Raw genomic sequence first — 16,250 nt, 5'->3', positions numbered from 1 at the left:
CAAGACCTATAGGATTCATTCATTCATTCATTCATTCATTCATTGTGGGAATTCCCTCATGCAATTATGGAAGTCAAGAAGTCCCATGGTTTATTTCTTGGTTAGAAGAGGTCCAGATCCTTCACTTACCCTTCACCTTAGAAGGGATATCTTGACATGTTTCATACCACTGGACTCATAGAAATGTAATGAATGTAGAAGTCCCCTGAAGCTTAGCTGTATTTATTTCTCACCTTGTGACATGCAAATGCCTTACCAATAAGTCTAGAGAAGTTACTATTTCTCATCACTATCAGTGCAATATTTTGTGGAAGGAAGGTGATTAAGGTCTTTGTGGGGAAAAAATGACATAGGGCTGGAGAGTTGATATACTCCTAAGGCAGGATAATGAAGGTGTATTGCTGGCCTTGCCAGCTGAAAGCAGATTACATCTGGTGGATCTTATGGACAAGGATGGTGGAGAAGGCATTCACAAGATGAATAGCTGCATAACAGATATCAGGGAATGTGTTAATTTGCCCAAGCAATGAAACCACAACCTGGTAAACCAGCTTCAATTGGAGTCACCACCTGTTTAAGCTATTGATAATTCACTGACATTTTCAAGATCTATCTGTCTTCTGCACTGGCCAAATGAGAGAGTTGAATTGGGATGTGGTGAGAATCACTACTCCTACATTTTTCAAGTCCCTGTTGGTGCCACTAATCTTTGCAATCCCTCTAAGAATGCAGTATTCCTTTTAATTTACTAGTTTCCTAGGTAGAGGCAATTCTAATGTTTCCCCCTTAGCTTTTCTCACCTTTATATTTCTCATTCCATAGGTCAGGGAGCTCATGTGGGGATTCTGCCAACTGCTAACAATGCCTACTCCAATTATGCATTCTGGAACTGGGAAAGTAACCGTGAGATGAGTTTAGGGATGCACTGGGACCTCTGTGAGACAGAAATGGACTAAAAGTCTATTGGTCTCCTGACCTCTATAAGCTCCTACTCTGACTGGAGGGCTACAGTGATGTTTTGGGTCTCCTAGAATCAGTGATGGTTCAGAGCCAGTGTTCAGTAGCCCTCAAAAGTTTGGATTACTTCTTTTCTTCAATGTACAGTTACCCTGGAAAAAGAGCAGGGGTCCTTTTGAGGAGGAAGTCCTTTTGGGTAAGATTAACAGTATACATTATCCATACTTGATTGGGGTTCTTTAATAAGGGAACCTGGCCTCCCCTTATTTCAAGAAGTTCTGGGTATGTTAACAGGCTGGATTCTGAAAATTGATTGAGAACCCGTGACTTTGTTTTTATGATTCAAGTTATACTTTTTTTTCACTTAACTAGAACTTTTATGTTTATACAGACCAAGTAAGAATGTAGTAGGCTTCCCATTTAATTCACTTCCAGGAACATCATAATTAACTAGCCAATGCCAATGCATGAGCCAGACTATTTTGATTATTGCTTTGACTCTGCTATCCATTATGGTAGTCACATCTGCCTTGCTTTCGGTGGTTGAGTGCCACCATTTGGCTCCTGACACCCCAATCCAGTTACTTCAATTTCATTTATGTTTTCCAATTGAGTGGATGTGTTTTCTACTCTAAGTTCAGGTGTACAGAGAAGAGGGATCACAAAGTTCTTCAAGGGTGCTGGGGCTCCCCTCACAGATTTATTTCTCAAAGTATTGGAGAAAGGTATGACTTTTGGACTCTATGTGAGTAGGTCTTAAATCACAAATCCACTCTAACATTCCAATTGCCTATGAATCTGAATCCCTTTCTCTACATTAAATGAAGAGAGGTTGCCCATTTTCAATCAACCCATGGTGAGCTTTCTTGGTCCATGTTTCAGCCAAGCAATAAAACTGTTAAAGATCTTTTTAACTCTCTAAGCTTCAGCATCAAATACTGACTCTTTGCTTAATAAGCCCATTTCAATACATTTGGCCTGATCCAACTTTACCTTCCTTGTACCATTATCCCACACCCACAGTATCCATTCCCAAATGCATGCTCAGAATTTCCCCTTGTATAAATGATAAAATGGAAGTGGTTCACTTGGAATATACCACATTTTCTCATGGGTCACAATCTATACTTCACTTTCAGGAGCTTGCTGGCACTTGAATCTAGTGGTGGGTTTAGAAGAAATAGGAGGTAGTGGAGGAAATAGGAGTAAAATAAGTATAGTCATGCATGGCAACTAACTGAAGGGAGATCATTATTATTTTCTCAGCCAATTCAGGGCTAATCCCCTCAGACAGAGGTGGAAATGCTGACAGCAATGTTGGTGGGGAGGCAAATATCACTTGGGGTGGGGATGCACCTGCCACTGGGGGTCAACAGGTGACTTCCACTGAAGTTATTGAGACCATTTGTGCTAGAGGTAGGAAAGCCACTTCTGCTTGGAAAGAAAGACCTCTTCCACTGGCAGTAAAAATTCATCAGGATTTAGGAGCACAGTGTTCCCAACTTCATCAGGATCTCCACATACATTATTATCCTTATCTACAGGATCTCATTCTTTTCTAATATATGCCCACATTGTAACAGTAGACACCTTGCAAAGCTGGGAGTTCAAATTGCATTGTAATTCAGCGAAAACAGAATTAGATTCTCCATATGATTATCCCAATTTCATTCCTGTGGCTGTAGGACATAAGAGACTCAGAGTACTCAGAATAGATGTTAGCTAATTTTGCACCTCTTGAGGTGATATTCAAATTTATGAGCTCATTCTTCTCTCTCATACATCATCCAGCAATGTTGGGAGCAATCAGTTTTCTAAAAATGTGACAAAGTGTCATATACAGAGTTACTTAGCCTCTGGCTTCATATTAGTGATTGATTAGAAGTATCCAATGTAGATATTTTACATATCTCTGCAAACAGATTATGCCATGGAATAGGAATACTCTACAATAGGAAATAAAGTCACTAAATTAGTTAGTTAGTTAGTTGGTTTTTGCTTTAATTCCACTTATTTAACATACATTGATATATTTAGTTTCCAGGGTACAATTTAGTGATTCAACAATCCCATACACCACCCTGTGCTTCTCAAGATAAGTGCACTCCTTAATCCCCATCACATATTTAACCCATCCCTCCCCCCATCCACTTCCCCTCTGGTAGCCATCAGATTGTTCTGTATAATTAAGAGTCTATTTCTTTGTCTCTTTAGTATTTTCCCTTTGTGTATTTGTTTGGTTTCCTAAACTCCACATATGAGTGAAATCATATGGTGTTTGTGTTTCTCTAACTGATTTATTGCTTTAGCATTATACTCTCTACATGCATCTATGTCATTACAAATGGCAAGATTTTATTCCTTTTTCTTTTGATGAAGCCCCAATAACTGATTTTTGTTTTTGTTTCCCTTGCCTACAGAGAAATATATAGAAAAAAATTGCTACAGCTGATGTCAAAGAAGTTACTGCCTGTGTTCTCTTCCAGAATCTTATGGTTTCAGGACTCACATTTAGGTCTTTAGCTCATTTTTAGTTTATTTTTGTGTATGGTATAAGAAAATGGTCCACTTTCATACGTTTGCTCATAGCTGTCCAGTTTTCCAATTATTTGTTGAAGAGACTGTCTTTTTTCCATTGGATATTCTTATCTGCTTTATCAAAGATTAATTGACCATATAAATGTGGGTTTATTTTGGGGTTTTCCTATTATTTTCTGTTGAACTATGTATCTTTTTTGTGCCAATACCATACTGTTTTGATCACTACTGCTTTGTAATGTAACTTGAAGTCTGGAATTGTGATGCTTCAAGCTATGCTTTGCTTTAAGGAGGTTGATTTGGCTTTTGGGGGTCTTTTGTAGTTTCATCCAAATTTTAGGATTGTTTGTTCTAACTCTGTGAAAAAAATGTTGTTGGTATTTTGATAGGGATTTTATTAAGCGTGTAGATTGCTTTGGGTAGTATAAATATTTTAACAATATTTGTTCTTCCAATCTATGAGCATGGGATGTATTTCTTCAATTTCTTTCAACAGTGTTTTACAGTTTTCAGAGTACAGGTCTTCCACCTCTTTGGGTATATTCCAAGGTATCTCATTGTTTTTGGTGCAATTGTAAGTAAGACTGTTTTTTTACTTTTCTCTTTCTGCTGCTTCATTATTGGTGATACAAATGCAACAGACTTCTGTACATTGATTTTGTATCCTGCAAATTTACTGAATCCATTCTAGTAATTTCTTGGTAGAGATTTTTGAGTTTTCTATTTATAATATTCTGTCATCAACAGTGAGGCTTCTCCTTCTTAGTTACAGATTTGGATGCCTTTTAATTTTTTGTTTTGTTTTGTTTTGCTTTTGTTGTCTGATTGCTGTGGCTAAGAGTTCTAGTACTATGCCAAGTAAAAGTAATTAGAGTGGACATCCTTGTCTTGTTTCTGACCTTAGGGAAAAATCTCTAAGTTTTTCCCCATTAAGGATGATTCCAGCTACATTGTTTTTCATATATGGCTTTTATTATGTTGAAGTGCATTCCCTCTAAATATACTTTACTGAGGGGCTATTATAATGAATGGATATTGTTCTTTGCCAAATGTTTTTTCTGTGTCTATTGAAATGATGATATGGTTCTTATACTTTCTCTTATTGATGTGATGTATCACTTTGATTGATTTGCAAGTATTGAACCACACTTGCAACCCAGGAATAATTCCCACTTGATCATGGAGAATGACTTTTAATGGATTGTTGGATTCTTCATGCTAGTACTTTGTTGAAGAATTTTGCATCTATGTTCGTCAGAGATATTGGCCTGTAGTTCTCTTTTGTTGTAGTGTCTTAATCCAGTTTTGTTATCAGGGTAATGCTGTCCTCATAGAATGAATTTGGAAGTTTTCCTTCTTTTTCTATTTTTGGAATAGTTTGAGAAGAACAGGTGTTAACTCTTCTTTAATTTTTGGCAGAATATCCTTTCAAAGCAATCTGGTCCTGGACTTTTGTTTGTTGGAAGTTTTTCCTTTTTCTTTCTTTCCTTTTTTTTTTTTTTTTGTTTCATTGGGAGTTTTTTGATTACTGATTCAATTTATTTGATGGTTATCACTCTGTTCAGATTTTCTATATATTACTATTTATGTCTTGGTAGTTTATATGTTCCTAATAATTTATTCATTTCTTCTAAGTTGTCCAATTTGTTGGCATATATTTTTTCATAATATTCTCCTACAATTGTTTGTATTTTTGTGGTGGTGCTAGCTGCTATTTCTACTCTCTAATTTCTTTTTTTTTTTTTTGTAATTTCTCTTTATTTTTTTGTTGTTTGTTTTTTAATGAGTCTGGCTAGATGTTTATGAACTGGTGCAGCCACTCTGAAAAACAGTATGGAAGTTCCTCAAAATGTTAAAAATAGAACTACCCTATGATCCAGCAATTGTACTACTGGGTATTTACCCATGAATACAAAAACATTAATTGAAAAGAATATATTCAGGGCACCTGGGTGGCTCAGTCATTTGAGCATCCAACTTCTGCTCAGGTCATGATCTCACAGTTCGTGGGTTCAAGCCCCATGTTGGGCTCTGTGCTGACAGCAGAGCCTGGAGCCTGCATTGGATTCTGTGTCTCCCTCCCTTTCTGCCCCTCCCCCACTCATGATCTTTCCTTCTCTCAAAAGTAAACATTAAAATAATTAATGAAAAGAAAAGGATACATGAATCTCAGTGTTTATATCAGCCAATAGCTAAATTATGGAAACAGCCCAAATGTCTATCAACTGATGAATGCATAAAGATGTGGTTTATATAATCTATTATCTATATCTAAACTATACCTATATCTAGATATCATCTATCTATATAATATAATTGAACATTACTCAGCCATAAAAAAATGAAATCTTGCCATTTGCAATGACATGGATGGAGTTAGAGAGCCTTATGCAAAGTGAAATAAGCCTGTCAGAGAAAGATATCTACCATATGATTTCAGTCATATGCGCAATTTGATAAATAATACCAAGGTGTTTAGGGATAAAAAGAGCAAGAGACAAACCAACAAATAAATGCTTATATATAGAGAACAATTGATGGTTACCAGGAAGCAGGTGGGTGGGGGGATTATTAAATAGGTGATGGAGATTAAAAAGTGCACTCGTGATGAGCAATGCGTGTTGTATGGAAGTGTTGAATCACTAAATTGTACACCTGAAGTGGTGTTACACTGTATGTTAACTAACTGGAATTTACATTAAAACTTTAAAAAAGTTTATTTTTTCCTATATAAGTATTGCTAGTCTGGCTTTCTTTCAACATTGATTTGTATAACAGATGTTTATCCATCCCCCAGCTTTCCATATGTGGGTTTCATTAGGTATATAATGATTCTCTTGTAGGCAGCACATAGATGGATCTTGATTTTTATCCATTTTGTCATCCTATGTCTTTTGATTGGAGTGGTTAATATATTTACATTCAAAATGATTATTTTGTCCATTCTGAAACTCTTTGCCTTTTGATTGAAGCATTTAGTACATTTACACTTAGAGTGATTATTGATAGATATGAATTTAGTGCCATTTTATTGCCTATAAAGTCGTTTTTTTCTGAAGATGGCCTCTGTTCCTTTCTAGTCTTTGTCTCTTTTGGTCTTTCTTTCCCACTCAAAGAGCTCTCTTTATTATTTCTTGCAGGGCTGGTTTAGTGATCATAAACTCCTTTAGTTTATGTCTGGGAAACTCTTTATCTCTCTTTTTATTCTGAATGACATCCTTGCTGGATAAAGTATTGTGGGCTGCATTTTCCCATTCAACATGTTGACTATATCATGCCACTCCCTGCTGGTTGGCCAAGTTTCTGTGGATAGGTTTGCTGCTAAACATTATTTGTCTTCACTTGTAAGTTATAGATTTATTTTCCCTTCTGTTTTTAGGATTTTTTCCTTATCTCTGTATTTTGCAAATTTTACTAAAATATGCCTTAGTGTTGACCTGCTTTTGTTGATTTTGATGGGAGTTCCGTGTGCCTCCTGGAGTTGGATGTCTGTTTCCTTCCCTAAATTAGGGAAGTTTTCATCTATAATTTGCTCAAATAAATCTTTTTCACCCTTTCTCCTCTATTCTTCTTTTGGGAACTTCTACAAAAAGATTGTCATTACACTTTACGGAATCACTGAGTTCCCTAATTCTACATTTGTGATTCATTTTTTCTTTCCCTCTTCTTTTCTGCTTCATTAGTTTCCATAAATTTTAACTTCTATATCACTTATTCATTCCTTTGCTTCTTCTATCCTTGTGGTCATTTCATTTAGTTGGTTTCGCATCTTGTAGTATATTTTATTTCAGCCTGACTAGTTTTTAGGTGTTTTATCTCCATGGTAAGGGACTCCCTGGAGTCTTTTATGCTTTTCTGAAGCCCAGCTAGTATCCTCATGACTGATGCTTTAAATTCTGGATCAGGGCATTTTACTTAAATCTCTTTGAATTAGATCCATGGACATAAAGTTTTCTTGCTTTTCTTTGGGGATGAAATCCTCTGTCTTGGCATTTTGTCTAGGTCTCTGTATTCTCTGTGTTATGAAAGCCTGTTGTGTTTCCTGCTCCTGACAGTAATGACTTTATCAAGAAAAGGTCATATAATGTCTAGGGCCTGGAGATTCAGAAAGCGTCTCTGGTCTGTGCTGCATGCACTCTCCTGTGTTTTGGCTGCTCTATCCCTCAGACTAGTCATCTGAAGAGGTTCTCTTTGCTTGCAGAGAGGAGTGTTGGAGCCTTGGTCAGAGTGTGGTGAGTTTTAACTAAGTGTGCTCTGGTCCACTGTTAAAAGAGACCTGATGACATTTCCACTAGAATTGAAGCTTTGTAGAACTTTATTGTCAGTAGACATGTGGTGCATGTGGGGGTTTGTACTGTTCTTCTGGGGAAGAGGCCCACTACACTGTTCCTGCACACTTGCACGGAGAAAAGCAGTACCAGCAGAGTGTAGGGGAGCAGAACTTGGTGTAAGTACCTTACGCAGCCAGTGTTGGTACTTTGCTGTTTACTGAAGTTCACTTATACTGAGGGGCAGGAAAGTGAAATGGCACCACCCTCTTCCTTTGTCCCTGTACTGGGGAGTCTGTGCTTGCTGGTCTCAGGAAAACACTTTCAGTTGGCAAATAATTTCCCCCTTATTTATCATAGGTATTTTGTGGATTGCTGATTTCACACTCTCTGTCTCTGGGTTGCTTGCCTGCCTGGAACACTGCACCTTGGGCTCTACCCTAGCCTGCTGACTTGTAAAATTCCAAACTTGAGGGACCTAGTGTGGCCTGTACCTGTGCTGGTCTTCTGGGAAAGGGTCTCACTGTGCTGGGACTGATGCAGGTTAGACACAGAAGGGCAGTTGCACCACAGCATAGGAGTGTGTGATTTGGAGCAAACAGGCTAAACAGCCCATGTCTCAGTTATCTCCCTTTAGCATGTGTACCTGCACCTATGCTGAGGAGCAGAGGAGGCAAATGGCACCCACTGGTTCTTTTGTTGTTTGAGAGGAAATGCCACCTTTCACAGATTTACTCCAAAAAGAATAATCTCTTCCTGTACTATGTAGGTGATCCTCTGATTGTCAGTCTCCCAGGACAATTCTACTGATTCCGATCCATGAGTAGGGCAGTGTCCTCAGTTCTCTATCCCAGACAAGCCCAGAGACCTCTGAAATTCGTCTTTGAGTCCCACTGGTTGCAGAAACTCTTGAAATTCGGCTTCTCTCATTTTCCCACACAATGGCTTTGGAGAAGAGTTCTTTTTGTGCTTATACCTGTGTGCTCCACTCTGTCTCACCTTTCTCCATGACCAGGTCTCCCTTCCCTCAGCAGTGCCCATGATTCATCCTCCCCCAAACCATGTGCCCATACTTCCTACCTTCCTTGAAGTGATCTTTTGTCTCCCTCTACTTGTGAAGTTTGTTCTATCCATTCTAAGGCCAATTTCTTGAGTAATCAGAATGATTTGATAGCTATCCACCTGTTCTCAAGGAATGAGGCAAGCCTATGGTCCTCCTACTACTCCACCATCTTAGCTCCCCACTGTTCATTTAGTTTAAATGTCTGATTTTATGCTGATTTTATGTAACATATTGTTTTGATTGATATAGTTTTGTAGTATTTTTTGAATTCAGGAAGTGTGATGCCTCTGGCTTTGCTCATTCACAAGACTGTTTTGGTTATTTTGGGTTCTTTGAAGTTCCATATGAATTTTAAGATGATTTTTCTTTTTCTGCAAAAAAGTCATTCAGATTTTGTTTTGTACAAGTATTTTACATCCTTGGTTAATTTAATTGCTTAGTATGTTATTCTTTTTCATGCTATTTTAAATGGAATTATTTTTTTTATAATTTCCTTTTTGTATTGTTAATTGTTTAAGTAGAGAAATGCAACTGATTTTTGCATGTTGACTAATTATCCTGCTACTTTGCTCAATTTATTTATTAGTTATTACTTTTTTACAATACGTTTAGTATTTTCTACAGATAAGATCATATCATTGACAAGGATACTTTTATCTCTTACTTTCTAATTTGGATGCCTTTCATTTCTTTTTCTTGCCTAATTTCTCCTACTTGAACTTCTAGTACTATATTGAACAGAAATGCTGAAAATAGACATCCTTGTTGTGTTCCTGATCTTAGAAAATAGCTTTCTTTTTCATATGATGTTCCTGTTGGTTTTACCATTATGTCTTTATTATGTTCAGGTAGTTTCGTTCCAAATCCAATTTGTTCAATATTTTTTTTTATCATGAAAGGTTGTTATATTTGGTCAAGCACTTTTTCTGCAATTTGAGGATATTATATGTTTTTTCCTCTATTCTGTTAATGTGGTATATTACATTGATTTTCATATATTGAACCATATTTTAATTCCAGGAATAATTCTTATTTTGTCATGGTCATGGTGTATAATTCTTTTCATATGCTGCTGAATTTGATTTTCCAATATTTTGTTTAGGAGTTTTGTTTCACAGTTCATAAGGGATATTGGTCTATCAATTTTTATTTTGTTTTGTTTTGCTTTTGTATTTTTTCCTTTTTTAAATTTTGGTTAATATGACTGGGTTAGGTATCAGTGTAATAAAAGCTTTATATAATGAGTTATAAAGTGTTTCCTATTCTTCAATTTTTGGAAAAGTTTGAGAAGGATTGTTATTCCTCCTTAAACATTTGGTAGAATCCATTCAAGTAAGCCATCTGGTCTAGGTTTTTATTTTATTCTGGGGAGACTTTTTGTTACTAATTCAATCTTTATGCTAGTTTAGTTCTTTTCAGATATTACAATTTTTGTGATTTAGTCTTGGTAGGGTTTTTTTTTTCTCCTAGGAATTTGTGTATTTATTTAGGCCATCCAGTTGTTAGTGTACAATAATTCATAGTACTCTCACATAATCATTTTTAAAGCTGTGGAATTGGTATAAATGTCATTGTTTTCATTCTTGATTTTACTAATATGAGTCTTCTTTTGATCTTGATTCTTCTAATACTTTCTTTTGTTCATCTTTAAAAAAACAACTTGTTTCTTTAAATTTTTCTATTGATTTTATATTTTATATTTCATTAATTTCTGCTCTAATATTTATTTACTTTCTTATGTTATCTTTAAGTTTACTTGGTTTTCCTTTTATATTTCTTTAAGTGGTAAGTTTTTAATTTGAGATCTTTCTTTTTATAACATAAGCTGAAAATTTTCTTCCTTAGCACTGTTTTCATGGTGTCCCAAAAGGTTTAGTATGTTCTGTCTTCATATTTGTTTCGAAGAAATTTCTAATTATTTTGTGTTTTCTTTTGTTTTTTGAGAGAGAGCCAGAGTGCAATCAGGGGAGGTGAAGAGGAAGAGAAGAGGGAGAGAGAGAATTTTAAGCAGGCTACATGCCCAGCATGGAATCCAATATGGGGCTTGAACTCATGACCATAAGATCATGACCTGGGCCAAAATCAAGAGTTGGACCACTTAATCAACTGAGTCACTCAGGTGCCCCACTTTGTGATTTCTTATTTGGTCTATTGGTTACTTAGGTGTGTGTGTGTGTAGTTGTTGTTTTTTTCTACACATTTGTGAATGTTTCAGTTTAACTTCTGTTTTTCTTTTTTTAAATTTTTTTTAGCGTTTATTGATTTTTGACAGAGAGAGAAAGAGAGAGAGAGAGAGAGTGAGCATGATGGGGGAGAGGCAGAGAGAGTGGGAGACACAGAATCTGAAAGAAGCTCCAGGCTCTGAGCTGTCAGCACAGAGACCAACAGGGGCTAGAACACATGAACCATGAGGTCATGACCTGAGCCAAAGTCAGAAACTCAACTGACTGAGCCACCCACGTGCCCCTAACTTCTGTTATTTATTTCTACCTTCATCCTATTGTGGTCAAAGGAGATTATTTGTGATTATATATTTTCAAAATTTATTGAAGTGCACCTGGGTGGCACAATCCATTATGCAACCAGCTCTTGATTTCAGTTCAGGTCATCATCTCATGGTCATGAGATAGGGCCCCACATCAGGCTCTGTGAAGAACATAGAACTGCTTGGGATTGTCTCTCTGTTCCTCTTCCATTCATGCTCTGTCTCTCAAAATAAATAAATAAATACATAAATACATAAACATTTTTAAAAAAATCTATGGAGACTTAATGTGGCCTAACATATAGTCTTTCCTTGAAAAGCCCCATGTGCACTTGAGAAGATTGTGTGTGCTCTTGTTGTTGGGTATAGTGCTCTGTATATGTCTATTAGATCTAGCTGATTTGTGTGTGTGTCAATTCCTCTACTTCTTTAATAACTTCTGTCTGGTTGTTCTAATTTTGTGAGTGAGGTATTGAACTCCCCACTATTATTGTAGACCTGCCTATTTCTCCCATCAGTTCTGTCAAGTTTTGCTTCATTCATTTTTATGGTTTGCCATTATGTACATAAATTTATATAATTATATATGTTCTTTCTATTTTAGTCCATTTAAAAACATATAATGTATTTTGTCTTTTGTAACACTTTAATTTAAAATATATTTTATCTGATATTAATATAGGCACTCATGCTCTCTTTTGGTTACTATTTGTATGGAATAGCTTTTTTAATTCTTTTTTTTTAGAATACTTTTTTTTTAATATATGAAATTTATTGACAAATTGGTTTCCATACAACACCCAGTGCTCATCCCAAAAGGTGCCCTCCTCAATACCCATCACCCACCCTCTCCTCCCTCCCACCCCCCATCAACCCTCAGTTTGTTCTCAGTTTTTAACAGTCTCTTATGCTTTGACTCTCTCCCACTCTAACCTCTTTTTTTTTTCCTTCCCCTCCCCCATGGGTTCCTGTTATGTTTCTCAGGATCCACATAAGAGTGAAACCATATGGTATCTGTCTTTCTCTGTATGGCTTATTTCACTTAGCATCACACTCTCCAGTTCCATCCACGTTGCTACAAAAGGCCATATTTCATTTTTTCTCATTGCCACGTAGTATTCCATTGTGTATATAAACCACATTTTCTTTATCCATTCATCAGTTGATGGACATTTAGGCTCTTTCCATAATTTGGCTATTGTTGAGAGTGCTGCTATGAACATTGGGGTACAAGTGGCCCTATGCATCAGTACTCCTGTATCCCTTGGGTAAATTCCTAGCAGTGCTATTGCTGGGTCATAGGGTAGGTCTATTTTTAATTTTCTGAGGAACCTCCACACTGCTTTCCAGAGTGGCTGCACCAATTTGCATTCCCACCAACAGTGCAAGAGGGTTCCCGTTTCTCCACATCCTCTCCAGCACCTATAGTCTCCTGATTTGTTCATTTTAGCCACTCTGACTGGCATGAGGTGATACCTGAGTGTGGTTTTGATTTGTATTTCCCTGATAAGGAGCGACGCTGAACATCTTTTCATGTGCCTGTTGGCCATCCGGATGTCTTCTTTAGAGAAGTGTCTATTCATGTTTTCTGCCCATTACTTCACTGGGTTATTTGTTTTTCGGGTGTGGAATTTGGTGAGCTCTTTCTAGATTTTGGAGACTAGCCCTTTGTCCGATATGTCATTTGCAAATATCTTTTCCCATTCCGTTGGTTGCCTTTTAGTTTTGTTGGTTGTTTCCTTTGCTGTGCAGAAGCTTTTTATCTTCATAAGGTCCCAGTAATTCACTTTTGCTTTTAATTCCCTTGCCTTTGGGGATGTGTCGAGTAAGAGATTGCTACGGCTGAGGTCAGAGAGGTCTTTTCCTGCTTTCTCCTCTAAGGTTTTGATGGTTTCCTGTCTCACATTTAGGTCCTTTATCCATTTTGAGTTTATTTTTGTGAATGGCGTGAGAAAGTGGTCTAGTTTCAACCTTCTGCATGTTGCTGTCCAGTTCTCCCAACACCATTTGTTAAAGAGGCTGTCTTTTTTCCATTGAATGTTCTTTCCTGCTTTGTCAAAGATGAGTTGGCCATACGTTTGTGGGTCTACTTCTGGGGTTTCTATTCTATTCCATTGGTCTATGTGTCTGTTTTGGTGCCAATACCATGCTGTCTTGATGATGACAGCTTTGTAGTAGAGGCTAAATTCTGGGATTGTGATGCCTCCGGCTTTGGTCTTCTTCTTGAAAATTCCTTTGGCTATTGAGGGCCTTTTGTGGTTCCATATGAATTTTAGGATTGCTTGTTCTAGTTTCGAGAAGAATGCTGGTGCCATTTTGATTGGGATTGCATTGAATGTGTAGATAGCTTTGGGTAGTATTGACATTTTGACAATATTTATTTTTCCAATCCATAGTTTTCAGTATACAGATCCTTTACATCTTTGGTTAGATTTATTCCTAGGTATTTTATGCTTCTTGGTGCAATTGTGAATGGGATCAGTTTCTTTATTTGTCTTTCTGTTGCTTCATTGTTAGTGTATAAGAATGCAACTGATTTCTGTACATTGATTTTGTAGCCTGCAACTTTGCTGAATTCCTGTATCAGTTCTAGCAGACTTTTGGTGGAGTCTATCGGATTTTCCATGTATAATATCATGTCATCTGCAAAAAGCAAAAGGTTGATTTCATCTTTGCCAATTTTGATGCCTTTGATTTCCTTTTGTTGTCTGATTGCTGATGCTAGAACTTCCAGTACTATGTTAAACAGCAGCGGTGAGAGTGGGCAGCCTTGTCGTGTTCCTGATCTCAGGGAAAAAGCTCTCAGTTTTTCCCCGTTGAGGATGATGTTAGCTGTGGGCTTTTATGATCTTTAAGCATGTTCCTTCTATCCCGACTTTCTCAAGGGTTTTTATTAAGAAAGGTGCTGAATTTTGTCAAAGGCCTTTTCTGCATCAATTGACAGGATCATATGGTTCTTCTCTTTTTTTGTTGTTAATGTGATGTATCACGTTGATTGTTTTGTGAATGTTGAACCAGCCCTGCATCCCAGGAATGAATCCCACTTGATCATGGTGAATGATTCTTTTTATATGCCGTTGAATTCGATTTGCTAGTATCTTATTGAGAATTTTTGCATCCATATTCATCAGGGATATTGGCCTGTAGTTCTCTTTTTTTACTGGGTCTCTGTCTGGTTTAGGAATCAAAGTAATACTGGCTTCATAGAATGAGTCTGGAAGTTTTCCTTCCCTTTCTATTTCTTGGAATAGCTTGAGAAGGATAGGTATTATCTCTGCTTTAAACGTCTGGTAGAACTCCCCTGGGAAGCCATCTGGTCCTGGACTCTTATTTGTTGGGAGATTTTTGATAACCGATTCAATTTCTTCGCTGCTTATGGGTCTGTTCAAGCTTTCTATTTCCTCCTGATTGAGTTTTGGAAGAGTGTGGGTGTTCAGGAATTTGTCCATTTCTTCCAGGTTGTCCAATTTGTTGGCATATAATTTTTCATAGTATTCCCTGATAATTGTTTGTATCTCTGAGGGATTGGTTGTAATAATTCCATTTTCATTCATGATTTTATCTAGTTGGGTCATCTCCCTTTTCTTTTTGAGAAGCCTGGCTAGAGGTTTGTCAATTTTGTTTATTTTTTCAAAAAACCAACTCTTGGTTTCGTTGATCTGCTCTACAGATTTTTAGATTCTATATTGTTTATTTCTGCTCTGATCTTTATTATTTCTCTTCTTCTGCTGGGTTTAGGCTGCCTTTGCTGTTCTGCTTCTCGTTCCTTTAGGTGTGCTGTTAGATTTTGTATTTGGGATTTTTCTTGTTTCTTGAGATAGGCCTGGATCGCAATGTATTTTCGTCTCAGGACTGCCTTCGCTGCGTCCCAAAGCGTTTGGATTGTTGTATTTTCATTTTCGTTTGTTTCCATATATTTTTTAATTTCTTCTCTAATTGCCTGGTTGACCCACTCATTCGTTAGTAGGGTGTTCTTTAACCCTCATGCTTTTGGAGGTTTTCCAGACTTTTTTCTGTGGTTGATTTCAAGCTTCATAGCATGTGGTCTGAAAGTATGCATGGTATAATTTCAAATCTTGTAAACTTATGAAGGGCTGTTTTGTGACCCAGTATATGATCTATCTTGGAGAATGTTCCATGTGCACTCGAGAAGAAAGTATATTCTGTTGCTTTGGGATGTAGAGTTCTAAATATATCTGTCAAGTCCATCTGGTCCAATGTCTCATTCAGGGTCCTTGTTTCTTTATTGACCGTGTGTCTAGATGATCTATCCATTTCTGTAAGTGGGGTGTTAAAGTCCCCTGCAATTACCACATTCTTATCGATAAGGTTGCTTATGTTTATGAGTAGTTGTTTTATATATTTGGGGGCTCCGGAATTCGGCGCATAGACATTTATAATTGTTAGTGCTTCCTGAAGGATAGACCCTGTAACTATTATATAATGTCCTTCTTCATCTCTTGTTACAGCCTTTAATTTAAAGTCTAGTTTGTCTGATATAAGTATGGCTACTCCAGCTTTCTTTTGGCTTCCAGTCGCATGATAAATAGTTCTCCATCCCCTCACTCTCAATCTAAAGGTGTCCTCAGGTCTAAAATGAGTCTCTTGTAGACAGAAAATAGATGGGTCTTGTTTTTTTACCCATTCTGATACCCTATGTCTTTTGGTTGGCGCATTTAATCCATTTACATTCAGTGTTATTATAGAAAGATATGGGTTTAGAGTCATTGTGATGTCTGTATGTTTTATGCTTGTAGTGATGTCTCTGGGACTTTGTCTCACAGGGTCCCCCTTAGGATCTCTTGTAGGGCTGGTTTAGTGGTGACAAATTCCTTCAGTTTTTGTTTGTTTGGGAAGACCTTTATCTCTCCTTCTATTCTAAATGACAGACTTGCTGGATAAAGGATTCTCGGCTGCATATTTTTTCTGTCTAGCACCC

This window comes from Prionailurus viverrinus, unplaced genomic scaffold, assembly GCF_022837055.1.
Source record: "Prionailurus viverrinus isolate Anna unplaced genomic scaffold, UM_Priviv_1.0 scaffold_57, whole genome shotgun sequence".
Lineage (NCBI taxonomy): Eukaryota > Metazoa > Chordata > Mammalia > Carnivora > Felidae > Prionailurus > Prionailurus viverrinus.
This window is presented reverse-complemented; position numbering follows the sequence as displayed.